Here is a 22,905-nt window from a genome sequence, read left to right on the forward strand (position 1 = left end):
AGCCTTTCTCCCCCTATAGAAAAGTTGCTATTTGCAATACAAATTCGTTCTGTTTTTCTGACACAGGGGGATCCCACCAGTCCCTTTCTATGGGGGAGAACTTGGAGTGGTTCTGCTGTCAGTTTACACAGTGAGATCTTACACCATATGTAACTCTCAAGGCTGGAGAGATGATACGCCGCCAACATGGTTGGGAAACATGGAGAAGCAGAAAGCTCGTAGCTGGACCACCCTACAAGGAGAAGTGGCTTCTGCAAAATTGTAAAATGCTGCACACTGCTGCTCTTCCTCCCTGGTTGTTCTGCTTCTGAACCCTCATATATTATTTTAAAAATTTTAAACAAATAAACAAGCGAAACACAAGGATACATAAGCCAGCCTTTCTTCCAGCTCTCTGGCTTGGTGGAGGGATGGAAGTAGGGTGGAAAAGGAAAAACACATTGTCAGGCCAAATAGTATTTTACCTCCAAACATGGGCCACCATTGGTGGCATGACCTTGGGCATGTGACACATCATCCCTAGACTGTGGTTTCTTCATTTTTCAAATGAGAGGTGAGTTCTGATCCTGACTAGGTCCTGAGGCTGGTAAAGATGGCTCAGTCCTTCAAGGCTCAAGTTTTCCTCCTGTAACTCTGACTCTCTGACAGTCCAGGGCTGAGAAAAGAGGAATGGAGAGAATGGATGAAATGTGGTTTCTCAGAAGCCTCTCGAAGGCTGACTTGGAATGCCGTAGTGTTTGCCGTGTTAGGAGAGAACACAGAGGCTCTTTTTGGCACTGGCTTTCTTGGGTGTTCAAAGGTGAAAAGTTGAACAGTGTCACCAGTGAGGCAGTGCAGAGTCCACTATACAAAGAGCTTTGGAAAGCCGACTCTTCATGGATCATGCGTCTTGGATGACTGGTCTGTATCTGTCAGAGGGTAGGAGTAGGCTATTTGGGCCTAAGAATAAGCCTAGTTCAAATGGTCATTATTTTCCTTAATGTTTACTTTACTTTCCATAGCCCCTCTCCTTTTAAATTTATTTTTATATTTTGCATTACTTCTGCTTATTTTAAAAGTTGCTTGTTCTCATGCACTCAGCTCTGAGAATGAAAATAAGCTTTTCAGATAAGATTTTTGTTGCTCAAACTGGGAAAGTACACAGGGCGCAAAGGAAAAACGTATGACGTTTGAAGTATAAGCTCCTGGTTTATTGGGTATGATTGTGATAACGCATGGTCTCAAGCTACATCTCAGTTTATTGTAAGTGCCTCATAAAATAGACCCCCTTACCCAAGGGAAATATGTTCTAAGACCCCCAGTAAATGCCTGCAACTGCATATAATATCTAGCCTTATATATAGTATCTTTTTTTCTGTACATACATACAATGCTGAAGTTTAATGTATAAATTAGGCACAATCCCAGCGACTCAGGAGGCTGAGGCAGGAGGATGGCTTGAACCTGGGAGGCGGAGGTTGCAATGAGCAGAGATCGCACCACTGCACCCCACTCTGGGCGACAGAGCAAGACTCTGTCTCAAAAAAAGAAAAAAAAATCAGGCATAGTAAGAGATTACCAACAATAACTAACAATAAAATAAAACAACTATAATGATATACTGTAATGAAAGTTATGTGAATGTGGTCTCTGTCTCTCTCTAAATACCTTGTACCGTTCCACAGGTAACTGAAAGCATGGAAAGTGGAACCATGGATAAGTGGGGACTACTGTACCCTGACTCAGTAAGCAGAGATCACAGTAGTTTGAGAAAATAGCTTCAATATTCTCTAGAATCTGCATCCCGTAGCCTCAGTGTTTTGCAGTCTCTAAAGCCTACCCCTCTTTTTAACAACTGCATCTCTATTTTGAATTCCAAGAGACAGATGTACTTGTGACCTCATGGGCTAGTTGTAATGGAGTCAAAAGATAGCTCTATTAGAAATTCCTTAGTGCTGTGGGACTGCACCTAGGGACATTTTGTTTGTTCTTAAAGTACAAAGGCCGTAATTTAGCAGAATGTTTTGTAGGTTGCAATTTTCTTATAATCTGTTTTCAGGAGAAAAGAATGCCAGTGAAGTATCTTCTGTTCAAGAAAACAACTTTCATGAGTTGCTTTGGGATTAGTGGAAAATCTGTTTAATACCTGTTATCTTATAACTACCATTCATGACTATTATTAATATTCAGAAATGACCCAAGGTAAAACAAAACCTCAAGTCATTAAAGATTCAAAAAGGTTTAAGAACAACAAAGTTTGAAACTCAGTTTGTTCTTGCTTAAACCTTATTGTGAAATCTCATATTAAACATGTTGATTAATTTAAGTTTTACTAGCCCTTTAGAAAGAGAGCCAAATTTTGCTGAGCTAATTTCTTGAATTGAACGGTGTTGACCTCCCATTTAGCATGGAAGACACTATATTTAAGCTTAGATGTATTTTTCAGGCTGTAATATAACTTTAGATTTATTCACCAATGTTGCTAAGGAATTATTAGCCACCTCATTCTAAATGCATTTGGCTTGAGTACCCTGTAGAATAGAAAAAATTATGCTTAGGAACTATTCACCTGGGAAAAGGAAGATATTAATATATAAGCATAGTTTTTTTTTAACTTCAGAATAAGACAGTTAATGAAAAGGAAATAAGAAAGTGAAGCAAATTTATATAATTTCTAGGATTTGTTCTTTTATCCCTTTAGAGGCAGCAATGGGGGATAAGAGGATTCTTTTCTGGTTGTTAGTGCATGTAATTCCAATGAACATTGATGGGATTTCTGAACTATAACACTTTAATCACGAGATCTGGACCCAGAGTGGTATGAGATTTGTTTATTATTTTATTTTACTTGGGAATCTACAGGAATATTATTCACAGCCCTGAATTTTCTTTTTTTTCCATCCATGTATCATCTCTTTCAGGCTCATTATCTTATATCCGTAACGATGAATCATAAAATAAAATGCAAAATGTTCTTGTTTATACCTGTGGACAGAGAAATCAGAGTGCTGTTCAGTGATAAGAGGTAGTCAGCCTTATTCTTTTGTGCAAAATGTACAAAAGTATATACTTGTAAATACTTGCAAGAGTATATACACCATACTTGAAGCCTTAGGTCTGGTGGTTTAATGGAATTAAGTTCACGAACAATGTGAAGAGAGGCACATGACACAAAAGTTAAGCTGAATAGTTGCAACTGTATCTAACAGAGTTTATAACTCCAATTTGGTCTGATCTCACATTCTGAGGCCTTCTTTCTACAACAGGTATCCAGAGAACTGAGCTGGGGCTTTATTCTGTAACATCCTGGCCATACGAATTGCCCTGAATGTTGTCCTTGTGTGTCTTGGAGGCATATAGTTATTTTTTCCCCTTTAGAGTCGGCAATTTCCTTCCCTCCTTAAATCAGGTGAGGACAGCCAAATGCAGCTTTATAAAAACTTTAACTTCCTATTCATTTAACAAATGGCTATCAATGAACCAGATGCTGATGTGCATGCTGAGAATGCAGCAGCAAACAAAACACACACAGTTCTTGTCCTTAAAGAGTGTATAGTCTACTGGGAAACAAATATTAATTAAATGAAAAATTATATAATTTCAAATTGTTCCAAAAACTATTGTGGAAAAATATAAAGTATAATCAAAGGTTAAAATTTACATTAGTTTGGGAATTCAGGAAAGACCTTTCTAAGAATGGTGCTAAAGTTACTTGATGGATGAGTAAGAATTAGCCAAAAAGTGAGTTGGAGAGACAATCATTCCAAGCATATGGAAGCACAAGTGAGAAGGCTCTGGAGAGGGGAAGAACTGGGAGCACTAGTGGAATGAAAAGGTGACCAGGATGGCTGGAACATGGTATATGTGTGAGAGTGAGGGGTATGGGATATGTCTAGAGCTATGGGCAGGGGCCAGATTATGAGAAGAATGGTAAGTGACATGGTTGATGATATGTGTCAACTTGACTGAGCTAAGGGATGCCCACATGGCTGTTAAAACATTATTTCTGGATGTGTCTGTGGAGGTGTTTTCAGAAGAGATTAGCATTTGAAACAGTAGACTGAGTAAAGATCTGCCCTCACCACTGTGGGTGGGCATAATCTAATCCATTGATAGAATTCCTGGATAGAATAGAAAAGGCGAGGAACAGTTAACTTTCTCTCTTCTTGAGCTGGAACATTCATCTTCTCTTGCCCTCTGACATCAGAGCTCCTGATTCTTGGTCCTTTGGACTTAGGTGAGGACTTGCAGCATTGGGTGTCCTAGTTCTTAGCCGTTGGAGTTGGACTGAATTATATCACCAGCTTTCCTGGTTCTCCAGCTTGCAGATGGACTTTTTGACCTCCATAATCACATGGACCAATTCTTATGATAAACCTCTCAATCTCTCCTTAAATGTGTATACTTAAAACCTATTGGTTCTGTTTCTCTGGAGAGCCCTGCTTAATACAATAAGCCACTGTACCCTTTTAAGCAAAGGAATAACACAACTAGATTTAACTAGCCAGAGACTGCTCTGGAAAATTAATTGAAGGAGGAGACAAGAATAGGTGATGGAGTATTACTGCTTTAGCTTAGGAAAAGATCACAGTAGCTTGGACTCCAGGGTTAGCACCAAAGATGAGCAGGGGTTAGCAGATTTCAGATATTTTGTTGGTAAAATTGAAAGGACTTGTTAATGCCTTAGTTGAGGAGACGAAGGAGGATTTGGGGCTAGTGTAATTGGGTGGATGGAGAAGATGCCATTTACTGAAGTAGAGAAGGGTGGAGTTGGAGCAAACTGGAGGGGGAAATAAAGATTCCATTTTGAATATACCCGGGTTGAAATATTTTTGAGACATTATAGAGAAGATGTTAAAGAATTAGTTGGACATAAGGGTCTCTGGTTAAAGATATGGGTTGAAAATACATTGGTATACAGATGCCACTTAAAGCCATGTGAGTGTGTAAGATTTTACTGAGAAAAAGAATATAATAGAAAGAACCCACAGGACTGAGCCCTGAAAAACTCGAAAATTTAAATATCACATAAAGAAGGTACTGTTAATGAGCTTAAGAAGGTACTAGTAGGAGACGTAAGAAAACATTCAGGAGAAATGGTGTCATAGAAGGACCAGAGGAGGGTGTTTCAACAAGGGGAGAGAGGCCAAGTTTGTTGAATATGTTTGGTGGTTTAGTAAGAAAAAGACTTAATTTTAAAGCTTAGAGGCCATTGGTGACTTTAGTAGGGGTAGTTTTGCAAGTGGAGGCAGAACTTAGATTACAGTAGGCTGAACAGTAAATAGGCAATGACAAAATGCATATAGACTGTGTAGTCAACATTTTGGGGAAAGTTTGACTGTCAAGGGAAGCAGAGAGAGTAGTGGTCTCTGGTGAGAATTATGGGTTAAGGGAGTACTTTTGAAGACATGAAAGGCACTACAGCATGTTTAGAAACCAGTAGGAATTAGCAAGAGAGACAGAGCAGCCTCTCTGAGAAGGTGGAAAGGGATGGTACACCAAGGGTGAGTCGTACCAACATGCCACAGTGAACAGGGTTGTGATTTTGCAAGGCAGGGCTTACAGAAGCAGAGTGGGAGGGATTAACAGGTATTTGCCAGGAGTAATTTTAATGATAGATCAGACTTGATCTGGGTAAGAAAGGAAGTGAGAACATGAGTTCTCTCTTCATGAGTAGAGAGAAGTCAGTGGATTAGAAGCCTTAATGAGGACCATGGACTACTGCAGTGGATGCATTGAAGACAAGAATCCCTATATTGGGCACTGGCTTCACCCATGCATATTTAGGTTCTTGCGTTTTTTTTTTTCTTTCCAATTGCCCCCAACCTGTTTTTTGAATTTTGTATTGCAAGGTATGTTTAGAACTCCACAAAAACTCACATGCTTACCAACTAAAGTAGAAGAGTAAAGCAAACATTTGATGAGATCTGATCAAGTAGATACTTGATTTTGTGGTCTAGGAGCCTGATCTGATGTCCTTTACTAAACAGGAGAAGTATTCTGGGCTCCTTGTCATTCAAAGATTTGATGTCTTTGGCCTCCATCAGTTGAAGGCTTTGCAAATAATTCAAGAACTGATGTGAAAAGTCTGTGGGGGTTCGTTAGAGAAAAATGTTTACCGGAATGTCAGGATCTGTTCACTTAATTCCCCTTCTAGTTAGATGTTTGAATTTTTGTGGTTCCTCTGCCAACAAGGTAACATAAAATCACATTTCTATGTTTTTCCTGTATAAACCCAAATGTATTTCCTGGCTGAAACCAAGCTGTGTCTTGATTATTAAAGTTTTTGTTTGTTTGTTTGTTTCTGCCCAAACTGTGCTCTTGACCCTAAAGCTTATACTTATTTGTTGAGGGCCCATTAACTGACTGTCATTGATGCTAGGAATTCCTAGATGCTAGGAATCAGGAAATGAGAACACCAGTCTCCAGGGCGGGCATGCAAAGCACAATTCCATGTGGCAAACACTCTTAGGAGACACTTACCAAGGACGAGGGAAACACAGGGAAGGAAACAATTGTTCATTCCTTGGTAAAAGAGTTAGAAAAGGCTGCACCCAGGAAGGGATTTTTGAGAAGCGCCCTTATAGGTGCATAGGAGTGGGTGGTGAAAGTATGAATGTTCACGACAATGTTTGCCACCTGGAGAGAAGTCTGTCATGGTTTAAGACTAAGTTGTGTCAATCTAGCAACAGGGTTTTTGTTTAGAAAGTATGGCTTGGCCAGATTTATGAACCTAGCTAACAATTTGCATATTATTGTATTGGGTGGAAAGTAGTTAAAGGTTTCCTTCTAGTCTTAATATATTTCTGTTAAGCAATTACTTTTTGCCTTAGCCAAAACTATGCTCCAGAACGGACACTACTACAATTTCAGATGCCTTGACTTGCAGTGCAGATGCTACCAACTCCCTTGTCCTCACTGTCCCTTCAGCCCCTGCTGCCCGAGAGCATGGACCTTCTGGCCAGAGCTGTGCCACCTACCCCCAGAATGATTCTCCACTGTCTCTGCTTTTTTTGAGGCAAAATTCCAAGTGAGTGAGTTTGATGGGTCAGTGCTGACCATGTGACTTCACCCAAGCTGCAAGGGAGCCACTTATGACAAATGTTCTGCATTTCCAGTTTTCATAATGAGAGGCAAGCTGTGTCTTGTGCCAAGATTCATAAAGTGAGAGATTCTCCAGACATGAAAAGAGCTTCAAATAATGGTTAGCTAAAAACCAGAACAATGACAACAAATGTTCACTAGCCCATCTTTTATGGATGAGGAGAATAGAATAGCACATAGAGAGTGTAAAGTAACTTGCCCATGGCACAGTGGTGTAAAGTAGTGTAGGCAGGCACTTAACCCAGGAAGTCTGACTCTGGAGCTCATACTCTGAGCGATGTCCTATAACAAAACTGTAAGTGATAAAGACTTTAATTAGTGATGTTCTGGAGAGATGAGGATGTTTTTGGCTTTAAAATAGATGGGAAGTAATAGGTCTGTACAGCAGTTGAACTTACTGTCTTATTAGCACCATGGAATCACCTAGGGGTGCCCAGGTTGTTTTGGTCACAGTCAGGAACAGAACAAGAGATGTGGTTATACAATTGAGAGCCTGTAGGTTGGCCAGTTTATATCAGCACCCAGGGCCCATGTCCCTGTGGCTGAATTCTTGTCACTTGTTCTCTGTTGAACTGTTTTCCTTCCATCATTCTTTTCCAGCCTTGTCTCTGAACCCCTAATTCCCCACTCCCACTGTGAAAAACTTTTCTGGGATGTTCTTCCTGGCCACTGAGAATGAGAACCCGAGAATATATTTAGATGGTCTTTTCTGGGAGAAGAACTCTAATGTCAGTCACATATACACACACCAGATGCAAAAACAAGAATAATAAAAATGTATAATTTTAGCTAAAGCCAAATCTGGTCATCAGATGTTTCTACGAAGCTATTCCCCTTTCAAGTAAATTTTGAATGTTTTGCATCCTTCAGTGAAAATAAGTAACTTGCAAAGTTTCTTGTAAACATCAGTCAAAATGTTGCAATAAGTCATCCTCCAAGCCACACAAACATCAAGGCCCAATTATGTAATTTCTGATTTTTTTAATCTTGAAAAGCAAAACAAAGCCAACAGAAGATTCTTGTAATTAATTGTTGTACTTCATCCATTTACAAAATGTTGGCTTCTTGTGACTTTCTTCAGTGTTTGTGGAGTGTGGTACCCATCCTGTGGGAATAAATGAAGGCTTCCAAAGCATTTCATTCTTCCATTGTTTTGCATCTCTTTCTTCCCTTGTTTATACCTCATGGCATTATCTAGATACCAGGATTAAGTTTTCTTAGAACATTCTTTATCTACCTAGAAGTCTTTAGTCTCTGAAAGCAGTAGGACTTCTAGTTAAATTTTGTAAACGCAAGGCCATTGTTGAATGCTTTGCAATAATAAATACTTATTCCTTTTCATAAGTTATTGCCTGTGGAAGTCAGAAGACTCCTAGCACTTGAAGAAAATATATACCTAGATATCAAATACTCATGAAATCTCTAGTATGTTACGTCATACCATTTCTTGGTGTTGCTCACGGATCTGAATGTAGCCTTTTAATTTTCTTTCAGTTGCTGCCAATATTTATCTTTCATTTCTTCTGTTTCCCACAATTATCTACCTCTAAACATTATCAGAATTGTCCCCAGGCATCTAAACTTTAAATTAGTTTGTAACTTTTCCATTTGGGCCTTGTTTCATTAAACAAATATGTGGGTGCTACATGATTTTGCAGCAGATACTGTTTATGTGGGAGTTGGATTTGTACTGTGTTTACAGCTACAGAGAAAAAAATTCAACACTTTATTGGACATGTACTAGCATGTGGGTGAGGTTGAAGAAAATAATTGAGCGTTGAAATAAAATACAGGCCTGGGAAAATATTCCTTTTTGATGGAGTAGGCAGGAAAGGCCAACAGCTGCCACACATGAAAATCTGTAAGGGTTAGCCTCCTTTTTCAAAATGCTCTTTCAGGAAGTTCAGCTTCCTCACTGAAGCTGATCACTCCAGAAAAACGCAAGGTGAAATTATGTCTTTATCTGGAAGTAAGACATTTTACCACCAAACAAAATCCGTGTGACTTGACTCCACTGTATATAATCTCTTCCATACTTCTAAAAGCTATCTGTCTATCTTTCTGTCTGTCCGTCCATTTGTCCATTTGTCTGCCCACCTATGCGCCCATCCATCCAGCCATCCATTCATCCATCTATCTAGTCCATCCATCCATCCATCCATCCATCCATCCATCTCTATTATCTACAATTAATTATCATTATTAGTGGTGGTTATATTTTATAAAGTTGCTGTGAATACTGAACTAGTGAATACCAAACCATTGTTCTTATGGGAAATACAGAATTAGGTTCCTGTGAGTCACAATATTTTTATCAATGGAACTATATAGAACCTTTTTGTATGCGAGTTTCTATTTAAAGACACCTTATATGATATATATTGTTAACACTGAGCTCCTGGCCAATGTACTACTCATGCCTGAACAAAACTTAGCTGACACCATATTTTCTCCTGAAGGTAGATCACAGACTCCATGCACTTAGAAACATTAGGCAGCACTAAAGTACTACATTTGGGGCCCATTTCAAACAGTAAAATCAGCAACAAAAAACACATTTGATAAATGTGCCACTAAATGGACCACAAAGAGGACACTTGCCCACAATATGAGAGCTAAAATAAGAAGGTAGAGTGTCACCTTCTTTGGCCTCAGAAACCTGAGCATTGGGTTACTTAAATTCTTCACTGCTCTGAGCATGTCCATGAGTAACTGAAAGCACTGCAAGTATTAATTTGGGGATTACAAATAAATTTCAGTGAGCAGGTGAATTTGGAAATACAGTATCTGCAAATAATGAGGATTGACTGTACATATTCACCTATCTACCCACTCACCTACCCATCCACCCTTCCACCTATTCATCCATCCATCCATCCATCCATCCATCCATCCATCCATCCATAGGTCCATCCATTCATCCACCCGCCCACTCACTCATCTACCCATCCATCCATCCCTCCACTTATCCACACATCAATCCCTCCCTTCCTCTTTCCCTCCTTCCCTCCATCCACCCATCGATTCATCCACCCATTCACCTACCCACCCATCCCTTCATCCCTCCATCCCTCCATATACTCATGCATTCATCCATCCCTCTATCCATCTATTCATATGTTTATTTATTTTCAGGGTGTGAAGCTTACTAAGAATTTCTGATCACTTTATTTGGAGTAATCTACATTGCACATGTGACGTGTATTATTTTTCTAGTTTTAAGACTGTTAAAAATATGTAGTCATGAGATCAAGGACTTGAAGGTCTTGTTCCCTGCTATAGTCCCAGCCCTAGAGTATAGCGTGGCACAGAGCAGGTTCTCAATAAATATTTATTGAATGAATTAATGAGTGATTTGCAAGTGGCACTTGGTGCAGAGAATAGCATTGTTTTCTCCCTTTCTCTCATACTGACCTCAAATAGAAACATTTCTGAAATCTGAAAATATATCTACCATGTAGGTTATTTTTTGCATACAATCTTCAAAGGAGATGATTAAAGTATAATAATTAAATAATTATGATCTGTGGAATCAGGTGGACCCCACCTTTAGCCACCAGTTTAGGCAGATGAAAATGTTTCCAAATTTTCTTCCCATTTCCTCCTCCCCCTCTAAATTTTAAAAAAAATTTACAATAAGCATTTATATCAATATTTAAAGAGCTCTATCATCTGAGGAGTCTTATTTTTTTCTTTTTTTGAAGGGAACTCTTTATCTTACTGTATATTAAGATCCCCCATTGCCTTGGTTTTTGTCTTTTTGTGTGTTTCTTTTATGTGGTACCAAGATAAACAATAACTCGGCATAGTGAAATCTCTTAGACTAACAGGCCATAGTTTTCACTTTCCCAAGATAAACAATGTATGTTCCTTCTCTCTTTTTTGTTGAGTTTTAATTTACAGCTGTTGAATCATCTTTAATCTGCATATGCACATTCCTTTTTTGCAGTGAGTTATTGGTTGGACATGCTACTTTGGAGAGAGTGCAATTTGAACTCTGTGTGTTGAGCAAATTGTTTAACTCAACATATGCCCAGAATTGTATGAAGAGCAAATAAAGTTCTAAAAAATAAATAAAGATGAGGGAGACTGCTTTTAGCATGGTGGCCAAGTTATGACACATAAAATTAATCTTATAGGGTATGAGAGTATAGAACATTGTGTAATTCAACACAAGAGTTAGGTTTATAAGTGGCAATGGCTGTAGAGCTCTTCAGATATGGGAAGAAGTAATTGTGGGCTGAAATGAATTGATAGGGAAGCAGCTGGGACCAATATGTTTGAGCCATGTGGTTCTAAATTGTCCCTCCTAGTTTCAGGGTTTAGTCCCTTATAAACCTGGAGGTAGTGTAATGCCTGGCAAGGGGCTGCTCATTTAACATCATTGTAAATCCAGTTTCTGAAGACGAGATGTGTGCATTTAGGGAGTTGTATGCAGTTGCAGGATGGAACTGGGGTTGGGGAAAAATTACTGGGAATAGCATTATAACAGCTGCCATGTATTGAGTCTCTACACCATTTTTACATATTTGCTAAATGTCTTATTTTTATTTTCTTATCTCCACAACCATTTGAAGTGATATTATGTCTATTTACATATGAGGAAAATTCATCTCAGAGAAGATAAATGATGTGTCCAAGGCCACAGGGCTAGTTTAAGGGGCAAAATAGGATTCTAGTACAAAGCTGTGTGGCCCCAAGTCCAAGCTATGTCTTTCTATCTAAAATGAGAAACAGACCAACACAAAGGAACAGCTTGTATTTTTCTGATTATACAAAGCAATATGGGTTCACTATAGGAAGCTTGGGGAGTTCAGAATAAATAGTAATGTAAAATTACCCATGCTACTTTTGGTCTTTTACTATCTACATGTTATATTTCTATATTTTTCATCTGTACCTATGTTTACATCTGTATCTATATGGATATGAGCACATACATATGAACAAATATATAGAAATGTATACCTTTCTGTATACATTTATACACATAATTGGAATTGTATGGCATATAATGATTTTATGGTCTATTTAAGCAATATAGTATTAAAAATGCTTCGACATCAACATCAACCTGTTTACTGATCACCTAACGTTCCAGTGTTCAATTATACACTGTAATTTACCTATTTTGGAATAGTTAGGTCATTCTAACTTTTTAGTATTATAAGTAATACTGTGGTGGACATTATGGCTTAAAAGTCTTTATCTGAATCTCAGATTATTTGCTCATGATGTATACTTAGAAGTAGAATTACTGGGTATGAGCACAATTGTTAAGGCTTTTTATACTCATAGCCAAGTTGCAGTCTTCAATTTATATGCTTATTGCTAATATATGAGAGTATCAGTATCACTCACTGCATATAATATTGTTATTAAAAATCAATTGCCAATTTTTTGTTAAAATGGTATATTGGTATTTCACATAATTTATAGTGAGTTTAAAACTGTTTTTACATTTTCAACCTCATGTCATCTCCTATGGCACCACATTTATCATTTTGTCCCTCTTAGTTGGTGGATAATAACTAAATTTTTATTGCCTTCTTAGTGTCTGTACATTCAGCCCATTATTATGTGGCCTTGAAATCACCAAGCCTGCACTAATGCCAGTTTTTTGACATAGGGCTGTTGTCTATCATGTGGTTTGTTGGACTAGCTCTGGATGAGTTGTGTCCACCTTGGCCTGTCCCAGTTTGATCTATCCAGACCCTGCAGACTCAGCCCTCCCAGCCATCGAACCAGTGGGCACCAAGCAGACACAATATCTATAGCCACATCCCTATTAGTAATTGGGTTGGAAATAATGCTTGGTGGCCTAAGCGTCTGGGAGTATTGTGGTCTTAGTCTAGCAATAGGCTCATGCTAAAGCCTTCTCACTGGTGTTTGGCAGTCAATTCCAACACAACTTCTGATTGAAGTCCCAGCCTCTTTTTTCTTTGCTGCCTCTCTTCTGTGAAGAAGGTGAGTGCACATCAGTGTTCTAGGGTTTACCCTGGAGCCCTTGTCAGTAGGTAGAGAGCTTCTCTCTTATTTGGTTTTTACCTTCCTTCACTCCCTACTTGATAACCATGCTTCTCGGCAGAACTACTCCCTTGCGGAAGCCTTTTTTTTTTTTTTTTTTTTAAAGACTATTTGCCTAGGAGAAATGAATTTTTTCTTAACTTTTACTTTAGGCTCAGGGGTACCTGTGCAGGTTCATTATCTATGTAAACTTGTGTCATGGAGGTTTATTATAGAGATTATTTTATCACCCAGGTACTTAGCCAATACTTATTTTTTCTGACTCTTTCCTTCTTCCCACCTTCCACCTCAAGTAGGCCCCTGTGTCTGTTGTTCCCCTCTTTGTGCCCATGAGCTCTCAGCATTTAGCTCCTGCTTTTAAGTGAAAACGTGGTATTTGGTTTTCTGTTTCTGCATTAGTTTGCTAGGGATAATGGCCTCTAGCTCCGTACATGTTCCCACAAGTCATGATCTTGTTCTCTTTTATGGCTGCATAGTATTCCATGGTGTATATGTATCACATTTTCTTTATCCAATCTGTCATTGATGGGCATTGATGGGCATCATGTCTTTGCTATTGAGAATAGTGCCTTGCAGAAATCTTGATGTTACCTCTCTCTTGCCTGTCTCCTGCCTGGAATCAATCTCTGCTTGAGATGGACTTGAATTTGGCCCCTATCCTTTGGACTTGTAATTTGGACTCTGACTGCTCCCCTCCCCAATGACAGTATCCCATCAGTTTTTCTTTTCCTCCCCTTCTTCTTCCCTCTCTCCCCTTCTCATTGCAGAATTGGGGGTGGACCTGAGCTGTCTGCATTATGTGGAGCGGTGCTTGTGATAAGGAAACTCGGAGATCTGGAGTTTAGGTTCAATTTTCTAAAAGTGTGCTCTCACCAAGATATTTAAATTCTCTGGGTCACAATTTGTTAGTTTGTAAAGTGGAAATTCATTCATTCATTGACTTTTTATTTCTGAACCCATATTAATTGTGTACATATATGGGGGAAGAGTGATCTGTGACTTTCAATTTAGGGAATTACACTTCTTGAAGTCAGTAAATTCTTTCTACATCATGACTGCGCACCTCCGATTTTACTTATCTATACTATCTTTTTTGTAATTTGGCTCATGAGTTTCAGTATAGTCCAACATTCTTTTAGAATTATATCATATTTTACTAATAGCAGTGACATTTCAATTCGAGGGAGAATATTTATAATTCATTATAGCAGTTTAGCATCTTACCCCCTTCTCCCCCCTCCTCCCCCAAATATGAAGCTGTTAAGGACCTAAATGTTTCCAGACATGTGTCTTTGGCATTAAATTGATGTAAAAAAAATCAACCAATAACTATTAGAATGTAATTTTTTTTTAAGAGATGGGTCTTCCCCTGTTGCCCAGGCTGGAGAGCAGTGGTGCAGTCATAGCTCACTGCAGTCTTAAACTCCTGGGTTCAAGTGATCCTCCCACCTCAGCCTCCCAAGTAGCTGGGATTACAGGTATGTGCCACCTCACCTGGCTAATTTATTTTTATTTTTTTGTAGAGACGGAGTCTCTCTATGTTGCCTAGGCTGGTCTTGAACTCCCGGACTCAAGCAGTCCTCCCACCTCAGCTTCCCAAAATGCTGGGATTATAGACATTAGCCACTGCACCCAGCCATAACATTTTTTTAGCTAGAAATTCTACATTTCTCCTATAAGACCTCCTACAAGTAATTAACATCGTTAAATAAGGTAAATTCTTCTTTATTCAAGCAATAAATAAAATAATATCTGGCCTATATGTGTGTATGTGTTTTAATAGAATTCTAATACCACTTAACTATTATATTTAGCATTATTCTTACAGTGCCAACAGAATATTTGTGCTGCATTGTTTATGAGGAAAACAATATTTTATCCAGGGGGATAAAATAGGGAATAATAGAAAGTAAAACCATCTGGATAGAGTATAGAATTCAACTTTTATCTTTTCTTATGTTATTTGGTTTCTTTTAAAAATACGGATCAAATTTAGATGTGGTTTTTCCTATTATATGTGTATATATCTCTCTATGTAAGTATGTGTAAATAACACTGTGTATATATACATATTTTATTCCAAAGCAGCCTGCACTTATAGACTATAGGATCAAATCGTGTATTTTCTCAAATGATTGAGCAAAACAAGGCAAATTTATAAACCTGCCATATTATGGCATCCCAGAATGTGATATTTTTCTCATCTGGAGATTAATGGCCCTTCGACGTGATCCAATATGCCATGTCTAGTTCTATTTTTGTTTCAAAAAATAAAATAAGAACCTAGTTTGTTCTTTTTAACTGATACTGTTTTTTCAACCATTTTATGGAATTCCTATATTGATTTGCATTTTAAAATGTTTTTCCCATCTGAATCTCCTGCCACTCTGAATGATTCCAAGGGTCTTATTGATTTGGATGGAAACCTCTGTGAAGCTTGAAGGAATTATTTTTTATTTACAAATTTCAAACAAAGCATCATTTACCATAATGAACAGTCAAGTCCTAATAATGCATTAGTGCATTAATCTTTAATGCATTTACAGGCGACTTAGAGCTAAAAAAAGACCATGTAATCCAAGCCAGAGTGTGTGGTCCCAGGCTTTGAGGCCTCCTTCATCTAGGCACCCAGTACCTACCCGCCTTCTTGGTTCTCCACCTGTCTCCTGGGTTTAGGACCCAATGAAATTGGAGGAGAGGCAGGAACAGGATTGATTGGAAGGGGGCCGGGGGAGAGGGGAAGGGCCAGTTAGTTGGCCACTAATGATTTATTGATCTTCTTATGTGCCAGGCACTCTTCCAGATCCTAGAGCGGTGAGTATAACAGGCGACACCTGCCTCCAGTAGCAAAACCTCTGATCTTCCTAACCAGAAAAGTGGGGGCAAGATGTGGGAGAGCAGTAGCATAAACATTTTGCTCCTCCTATCCTGATTTCACTTTTAAATGGTATGGGAATGTAATAGTCATCATTTTTTTGCATGTTTGCTGTGTGTCAGGCACTGTGCTAGAAGCTTGGGATACATTTAACCTTTAAAAATTACAATTGTTGTAAAAAGGTAGCTCTTCTGTTTGAGGGACTGTACTCTCCAGGAATAGTGATCGTAGACTACTTATGTGACCTTAAACATTTCTCCTGGTTTGGTTTTGTTTAGTTTTTTCATCGTGGAAAAAAGTAAGTTTATACCTTAGCCTTGTGTCTCCGAAGAGATTCATGAAATCTGCTCTTTTGCCCAAACAAAGTTTTTTTGAGAAACATGTACGAGTCAATGTGTGTGTAATACTTAGCATCACCATGAAAATTAGTGAGGTTTGGTTGGGTGGATGAATGTCCAGGCTATTGCAAAGTACCATGCATGTATATGTAACTTTCCTTATTTTACATTTCAGCATGTAATTGAATACCTGCTATATATGAGATATGGGACTGCAGACTTTTAATAATGGGTTTAATCTGAGTGGATAATTTCAAACAGCTAAAACATACTAAAATAATTTTCAGTAATCATACGTATAGTAGTTATTTTTCCCAAGAGCAGTGTGATGGCTTTGATTGGTAATCTCTATCCGTGAAATAATATCTACATACCTTGCCAGTAGGCAGATCATCACATTTGTTACATGTCTGTCAGCATAAGACACTTTGGGGCCAAAGAAAGAAATAAATTTATTAAAATAAGAGCTGAAATTAGAAAATGTTTCTTTTCTAAATTTCTAGAAATTATGTTTGGTAATTGGCAACTACATTGCTTGAGAAATAGACAACCATTTCTTTGAAGCAGATAAAATGGGGTCCTGCATGAATCTGAGAATGAGCCAATGTGCCATTTCATGTTCTTTTCCGATGAGATGATTCTGTGCCTTCCCAGCCAGGAGCCTGACGTACGAGTAATAGGAAAGTAATCTAAGGATAATGGCAGCATAAGGGTCTCTTGGCTTCTGCTGAAATAACTTCCTCATCATAATCTTACAACAGAATCATCAGATGATGAAACAGATGTTGGGCAATAATGTCGTTTTTGTAACATTTTAAATTGGATGCCAACGTGAAGTTCACTTCGATGGGGAATTCATGTCATGTTACAAACCTTTTTGAAAAAAGGCATTATAACTCAATTCCTACAGATACTCATTAAAAGAATTTTGAAATTGTAACATTATATGATTGAGGGATTCTCAGGCTCCCTGCAGACTTGCACTAAAATTGTGGTATCTTTATTACTTTGTGTTTACTGTACACGAACACTTTCTAACAGAACTTGAACTTCCTGCTCACACTGAGATGTTTACGCTTGCTAAAAAAGAAAGATTTGCTGGCAGTGTAAATCTATGCCAAGCAGAGTGGTTCCATTGTTTGTACATGAGGCTTCTACAAAATAAGGACTGAATTGTGAAAATTTCACCCAAGATAAACCTTTGGAGGCTTAAAAAACATTTTGAGAATATTTATATGTACAGATCAGGTATTCAGTAAAGCTTGCTGACTGATTGACAGTGTGTGGAATACTTTGCACCTGATAGATGTTCAATAAGTGATTACCTTCTCAAATAATTCATCCAACAGAGAAGCATATGATATAATCCCTTTCCTAAAAGCATTTATAAATGAGGTGAAAAGTTCAAACAAGGAGTTATTTAGGAATAAATTATAAGCCACCAAACTATCAGAAGGACGATAATAATGGCATAGATAAACTCCACAGATTCAGTCTATGGAACTTGGGCAGAGAGTGTATTTGGTACTGGATAAGTAGCCATAATTGAACAAAATGAGAAGCTGTAAAATAAAAACAAAAGCAATTAAAAAAAAAAAAGGGAACTTTTTTTTTGGCTTATTTTGTGTTAAGTTCTGAGCTAAATACTTCACAAACGTTTTATTAAGTTCTTACAGTAATCCCATAAATGCAATTATTATCCTAGTTTATAGATATGGACACAAGCTTAGAGAAGATAAGTCATTGTCACATATCAAACAACTAATGAGCATCAGAGGTGCAATTTGATTTGATGTCTGTTTTAAGCCAATATGCTCTGCTGTTTTCCTAGGTCTGGGGAGATGTTTGCTTAACAAAATTTGAAACTTTTACAACTGGGGTGCAAGAGCTACAAACAAAGTGAGGGCGAGTTAGGGATTCTTGCCCGTCAATGCATGCCCTATAAGTTAGAGTAAGGGGTGTGTTTGTAAGCTCCATTAAGTGCAGAACAACGGGTATTTTTTTAGTGTATTTTTGTAAGCTCCATGAAGTGCAGAACTATGGATATTTTTTGAGGGAGCATTTTTTTTTTAAATATTAGAGCTGTGAGCACTCAAGACGGTGATGCCATTGACAAAGTATAGAGTTGTAAGGACTGGAGATGAGTAGTAGAGACAATACTAGGAACAGAGACAATACTGAATTGTGAAAATTTCACCCAAGATAAACCTTTGGAGGCTTAAAAAACATTTTGATAATATTTATATGTACAGATCAGGTATTCAGTAAAGACATTTCCTGTCTTTCTATTACACAATGAGCTTGGCAAGTAGAATACTTAAAAAACATATTTAATGAAATACGGTTGAGGCTCAGTCATCACAGTTCTAGGTATTGAAGAGATCCAGTATATCTTTAAATTTTCCTTGCATACAAATGAGATCGGAAGGCAGGGGAAGGTAAAAAGAGAATTTTCAAATGCATTTAAGACAAGTCTGGAAAGTTAAGTAATGTTTTGACCACATGCATCTCTTTCGCTGTGACGATGTGACTCAATAAAATTCTTCAAAAAATTAGATATTGTGTCAAAGTGGAGTTTTGGAACTTTTTCCAAAAGTGATGTGGAAGAAGGCCTGAAATATTTTTGGCACAAAGTGGTTTCTGGTGGTTGGTGTTAATGATTGCAATGGAGTTCCTAACTTCAAAGTCTCAATAATAGGTTTCATAGGTGGAGACAAAGGCTAGGATTTCATTTTCTTAATGACACGTGAGCTGTGGCGACAACCTAGCAGAGCGGTTATTACTCTTTGCATGATTGTGGCTGCTGAGAATCAAGGTTCATTTCAAGCCAGCCGTTTATCCCGGTTAGACTTTGTCAACTTGATATACTGAACTTTGGTACGTTTAAGAGAAAAAAAGAAGGTGGGGAAATGCTAGAAGTATTTCAGGCTTCACTGAATGATATATACTAATCACATGCAAATTTGTATTTTTAAAAAACCCCAGAACTTGAGGACCTGTCTTAATAAAATTACAGTTCTATTCTTTTTAAACGCTATAAGTACATTTCCACTTAAAATAATAATAATAATCTCTTCCCAACAGCCTTTTCATGTATTAACCTCTATCAATGTTACCTTTGAATAGTTCTGCAACCTCCCATGGTGCAAATGTCTCTGTTTAACTAACACTCTTTATTTTATTACATTGAAAATGTACTTGTGAAAATGAAAGTGCTTTGTATGGCTGTTGGAGCTCCAATAACGTGATTATTTAGCACTTTTCAGAGACTGATTTCCTCGTGAGTATTTATACAGCCCATGTACCCGCTATGAGCATTGGAAAGGTGCAAACAACATTGGAAGACTGGAATTATTTAGCATGTTTTAGATCAAGAATGACAAGAAATAACAGTAAGAGGGGAACAAAAAGGAATGTTTCTATGAAGTGACATTTTTAGGTTCCCGTTGACAAAACCCTCTAAACGTAGAACATAATCAAAATAGCCACCTGCTATACCTGAAAACCAAATTCTGGTTGAAGAAAAAAGTCAAGGCCTATCCATTTTGAAACACACAGCTGAAGGCCCAATGTTGCCTGATGTTTTGAGAGATGACAAAAGCTTTTACCAGAAATATATCCTAAAGCTCACAAGATTCCAAACAGAAGAGGTGTATTACATATTTTAAGTGGAGACATATTTCCTAGATCCTTAAAGATTTCCAGCTCCAAAGCTTGTGCGTTTATTGCCAATTTATATGCTTTTTAAGTTACTTCCCAATTAAGTCACTTCTATAGACATTTCTGACTTATTGGTTTTCTGTAAAGCAGGACTGGAGATAACCAAGAATGACTTGGATATGGCAAAGTCTAAGACCTGGGAGCTTCAGTCAAAACCTGATGGGACTGTGCGGGTTTAATACTTTCAGTTTTCTCTGTATTTGAAGGCCAGGATAGGCTGGAATGTCATTATATAATATGCACTTTACATCCAAGTTGCCATATGTATTTTCCAACCTTGAGAACAAAGGGAGGCCCTATAATCTGCTGGTCCTTGCTCCAGTGGTAATGTGAGACAAACAGAGTACTTTGATGGTTCAGAGATAGGACTCTACAAAGCAGAGCTGTGACCTCTGGCATTATGATTCTGAGCTTTTCTTGCTACCTGGTCTGTCATGGATGTACTAACAGGTTAGTCAGGTTAACACAATATAATGCATCAGCACAGTGGAATATTATGCAGACTTTACCAATTATAGTTAGGAAGAGTATACAGAAACTTAACGAACTGTTTTCAATATACTTAAAAGTTACATTGCAAATTAATATAGATACCATGACAGCCATGTAAAGCATGTGTAGAAACTGGAAGGTAACATAAAAAATCAAAATAGAGGTAAAGGTTATTTATTTGGGGATTAATTTTTTTTCAAAAAGTTATATACTGTAGGTCTACCATTTCTTCAATATGTAATTTTTATACAAACCGCCCATTGATGCTTGTTATAATTTGGGAAACTATCAACGTTTCTAAAATGTGTATGCTTGGGAATAACATTAAGGTTAAAAGACTTAAATTGGGCTGAACTCATAAAGATAACTTGATTGAGGTGATTATATCTTATATACATGGCTATAATAAATCATTTTTAGGAATAAAACTGATTAATTCTTTGCTTTCTGAACTGTCATGGGGTTGTTTCTTTTCCTGAAAGAAAAGTAGCCAGGCATTTTTACTATGGGACTTTAGCACAACACGGAGGGAACACTGAAAAACACTAATGACGTTCACTCAACAGCTGGCAAATGAATAATTGGCTAGATTCGGTGACCTCTCAGGAATTATTTTCTCCAAAGAAAAGTGAGATGAAACACAACTGAGTTAGAACCTTAGGACAGAACTTTGTGATTGAAAGAGATCTTAGAAATCACCAATATATGTAATTTTACAAATTCTGGAATCCTAGTGGAACCCAACGTAGGAACCAGTTGTAAGAGAAGTGACTCTGGCTGAAGCACGGGAGTGAAGCCAACTTCCCCACCCACTAAGCTGACCTGCTCCGTTGAGGCTGCTCTGAGTGCCTGGCCCATCCTGTTCCTTCTGGCTCCTGACGTGCGGAATGTGGCCTGAGCTTCTTTTCTTTTTCTTTTCTTTTTTTTTCTTTTCTCTTTTCTTTTCTTTCTTTTCTTTTCTTTTTCTTTCCTCTCCTCTCCTCTTCTTTTCTTAGACAGAGTCTCGCTCTGTCACCCAGGCTGAAGTGCAATGGCATGATCATGGCTTGCTGCAACCTCCACCTCCTGGATTCAAGCAATTCCCCTGCCTCAGCCTCCAGAGTAGCTGGGATTACAGGCGCCCACCACCGTGCCCAGCTATTTTATTTTCTTTTACTTTCTTTTTTTTTTTTTTTTGTATTTTTAGTAGAGACAGGGTTTTGCCATGTAGGTCAGCCTGGTCTCGAACTCCTGACCTCAGGTGATCTGCCCACCTTGGCCTCCCAAAGTGCTGGGATTACAGGCGTGAGCCACTGCGCTTGGCCCCTGAGCTCCATTTCTAAATTGGAGTCTTCATCTCCTGCCAAGGCACTCAATGGTCTTTCTACCACCCCAGTGTTCATAGGCATTCTGTGGATCTCCAGGCACAGTGGAGTAATCTCTGGCTGACAAAGAAAAGTACTACTTAAAGGAAGAGATAGAGCAAGAATCAAGATCCTTTACTCCACCTTTCACCAAAGCAGTTCTACCTTTACCTTTTTATGTAATGGGGTTCATTGTAACATTCTTGTAGGGAAAGCATCCCACTGACAAAAAGTAAAAGAGAAAGTAGGGAAGGAAAAAAGGAAGAGAGAAAAAAATAAATACTACCACAGTACTATCTTATTTTTCATTTTCTTTTTCCCGAATAGTCTAATCTTAAAATGCCTATATCTTTGTATCTCCTATTTCAGAGGTAAAGATGGACACACACACACACACAAACACACACACTTTAGAAAAATCGCAAGGCTCTGGAGGCTGGCTGGTGAAGCAAAAACTCCTGACTAGAAAGTGGGTGCTTAGCAACCAGGACCACAATGCTCTGGCCTGGCCACATGGATTGATTTCATTTTTTCAAGCTCTGATAATAGCTGGAGACTATCCTGTGGTCTGGATGAGCGATTCCCAGTGTGTCTTTGTATAGTTGTTTTGTTTGACAGGCAGCAGTCAGCTTTTACTTCTCTATCTAGGGAGGGCAAGTGGACCACTTGCTGAGTTTTCTTGGACCAGCACAGAACTGTGGACCACAAGTTGTGGATAGCTGTTCTGGAAAGTAGATGCCCATAATCAATGGGCTTCTCAAATACAGAAAGATGGGCTCTTGATTGACAGGAGACACTCTGACTACATAGTTCAAAGATAAAGTGAAAAGAAATAGATGTTGAAGTAATTTACGGGGAGTGGAGTGTTTAGCTATAAGTTGAAGGCATGCCTTCACCACTCTGATTGCAAAGCAATGTTTTAGGCCCCAATCCAGGTAAAATCACCGGTAATTTTTCATACAAAGATTGAAAACTCTGACATCTTACTGTACTTAGAAAACAAATGCCATGAAAGCAACAATGATAC

The 22,905-nt window shown here is 38.2% G+C and overlaps 1 long non-coding RNA gene across 1 annotated transcript; it reads left to right on the forward strand.

Annotated features, from left to right (window-relative positions):
• Positions 1–3,311: 3,311 nt before the first annotated feature.
• On the forward strand, positions 3,312–13,530 carry LOC115831918. The gene is made up of 3 exons (XR_004027412.1): positions 3,312–3,322; positions 7,976–7,981; positions 13,452–13,530. It is a non-coding gene; the product is annotated as an uncharacterized LOC115831918 (long non-coding RNA).
• The last annotated feature ends 9,375 nt before the right edge of the window (positions 13,531–22,905 follow it).

The sequence above is a fragment of the Nomascus leucogenys genome, chromosome 20 (assembly GCF_006542625.1).
Source record: "Nomascus leucogenys isolate Asia chromosome 20, Asia_NLE_v1, whole genome shotgun sequence".
In the NCBI taxonomy this organism is placed as follows: Eukaryota; Metazoa; Chordata; class Mammalia; order Primates; family Hylobatidae; genus Nomascus; species Nomascus leucogenys.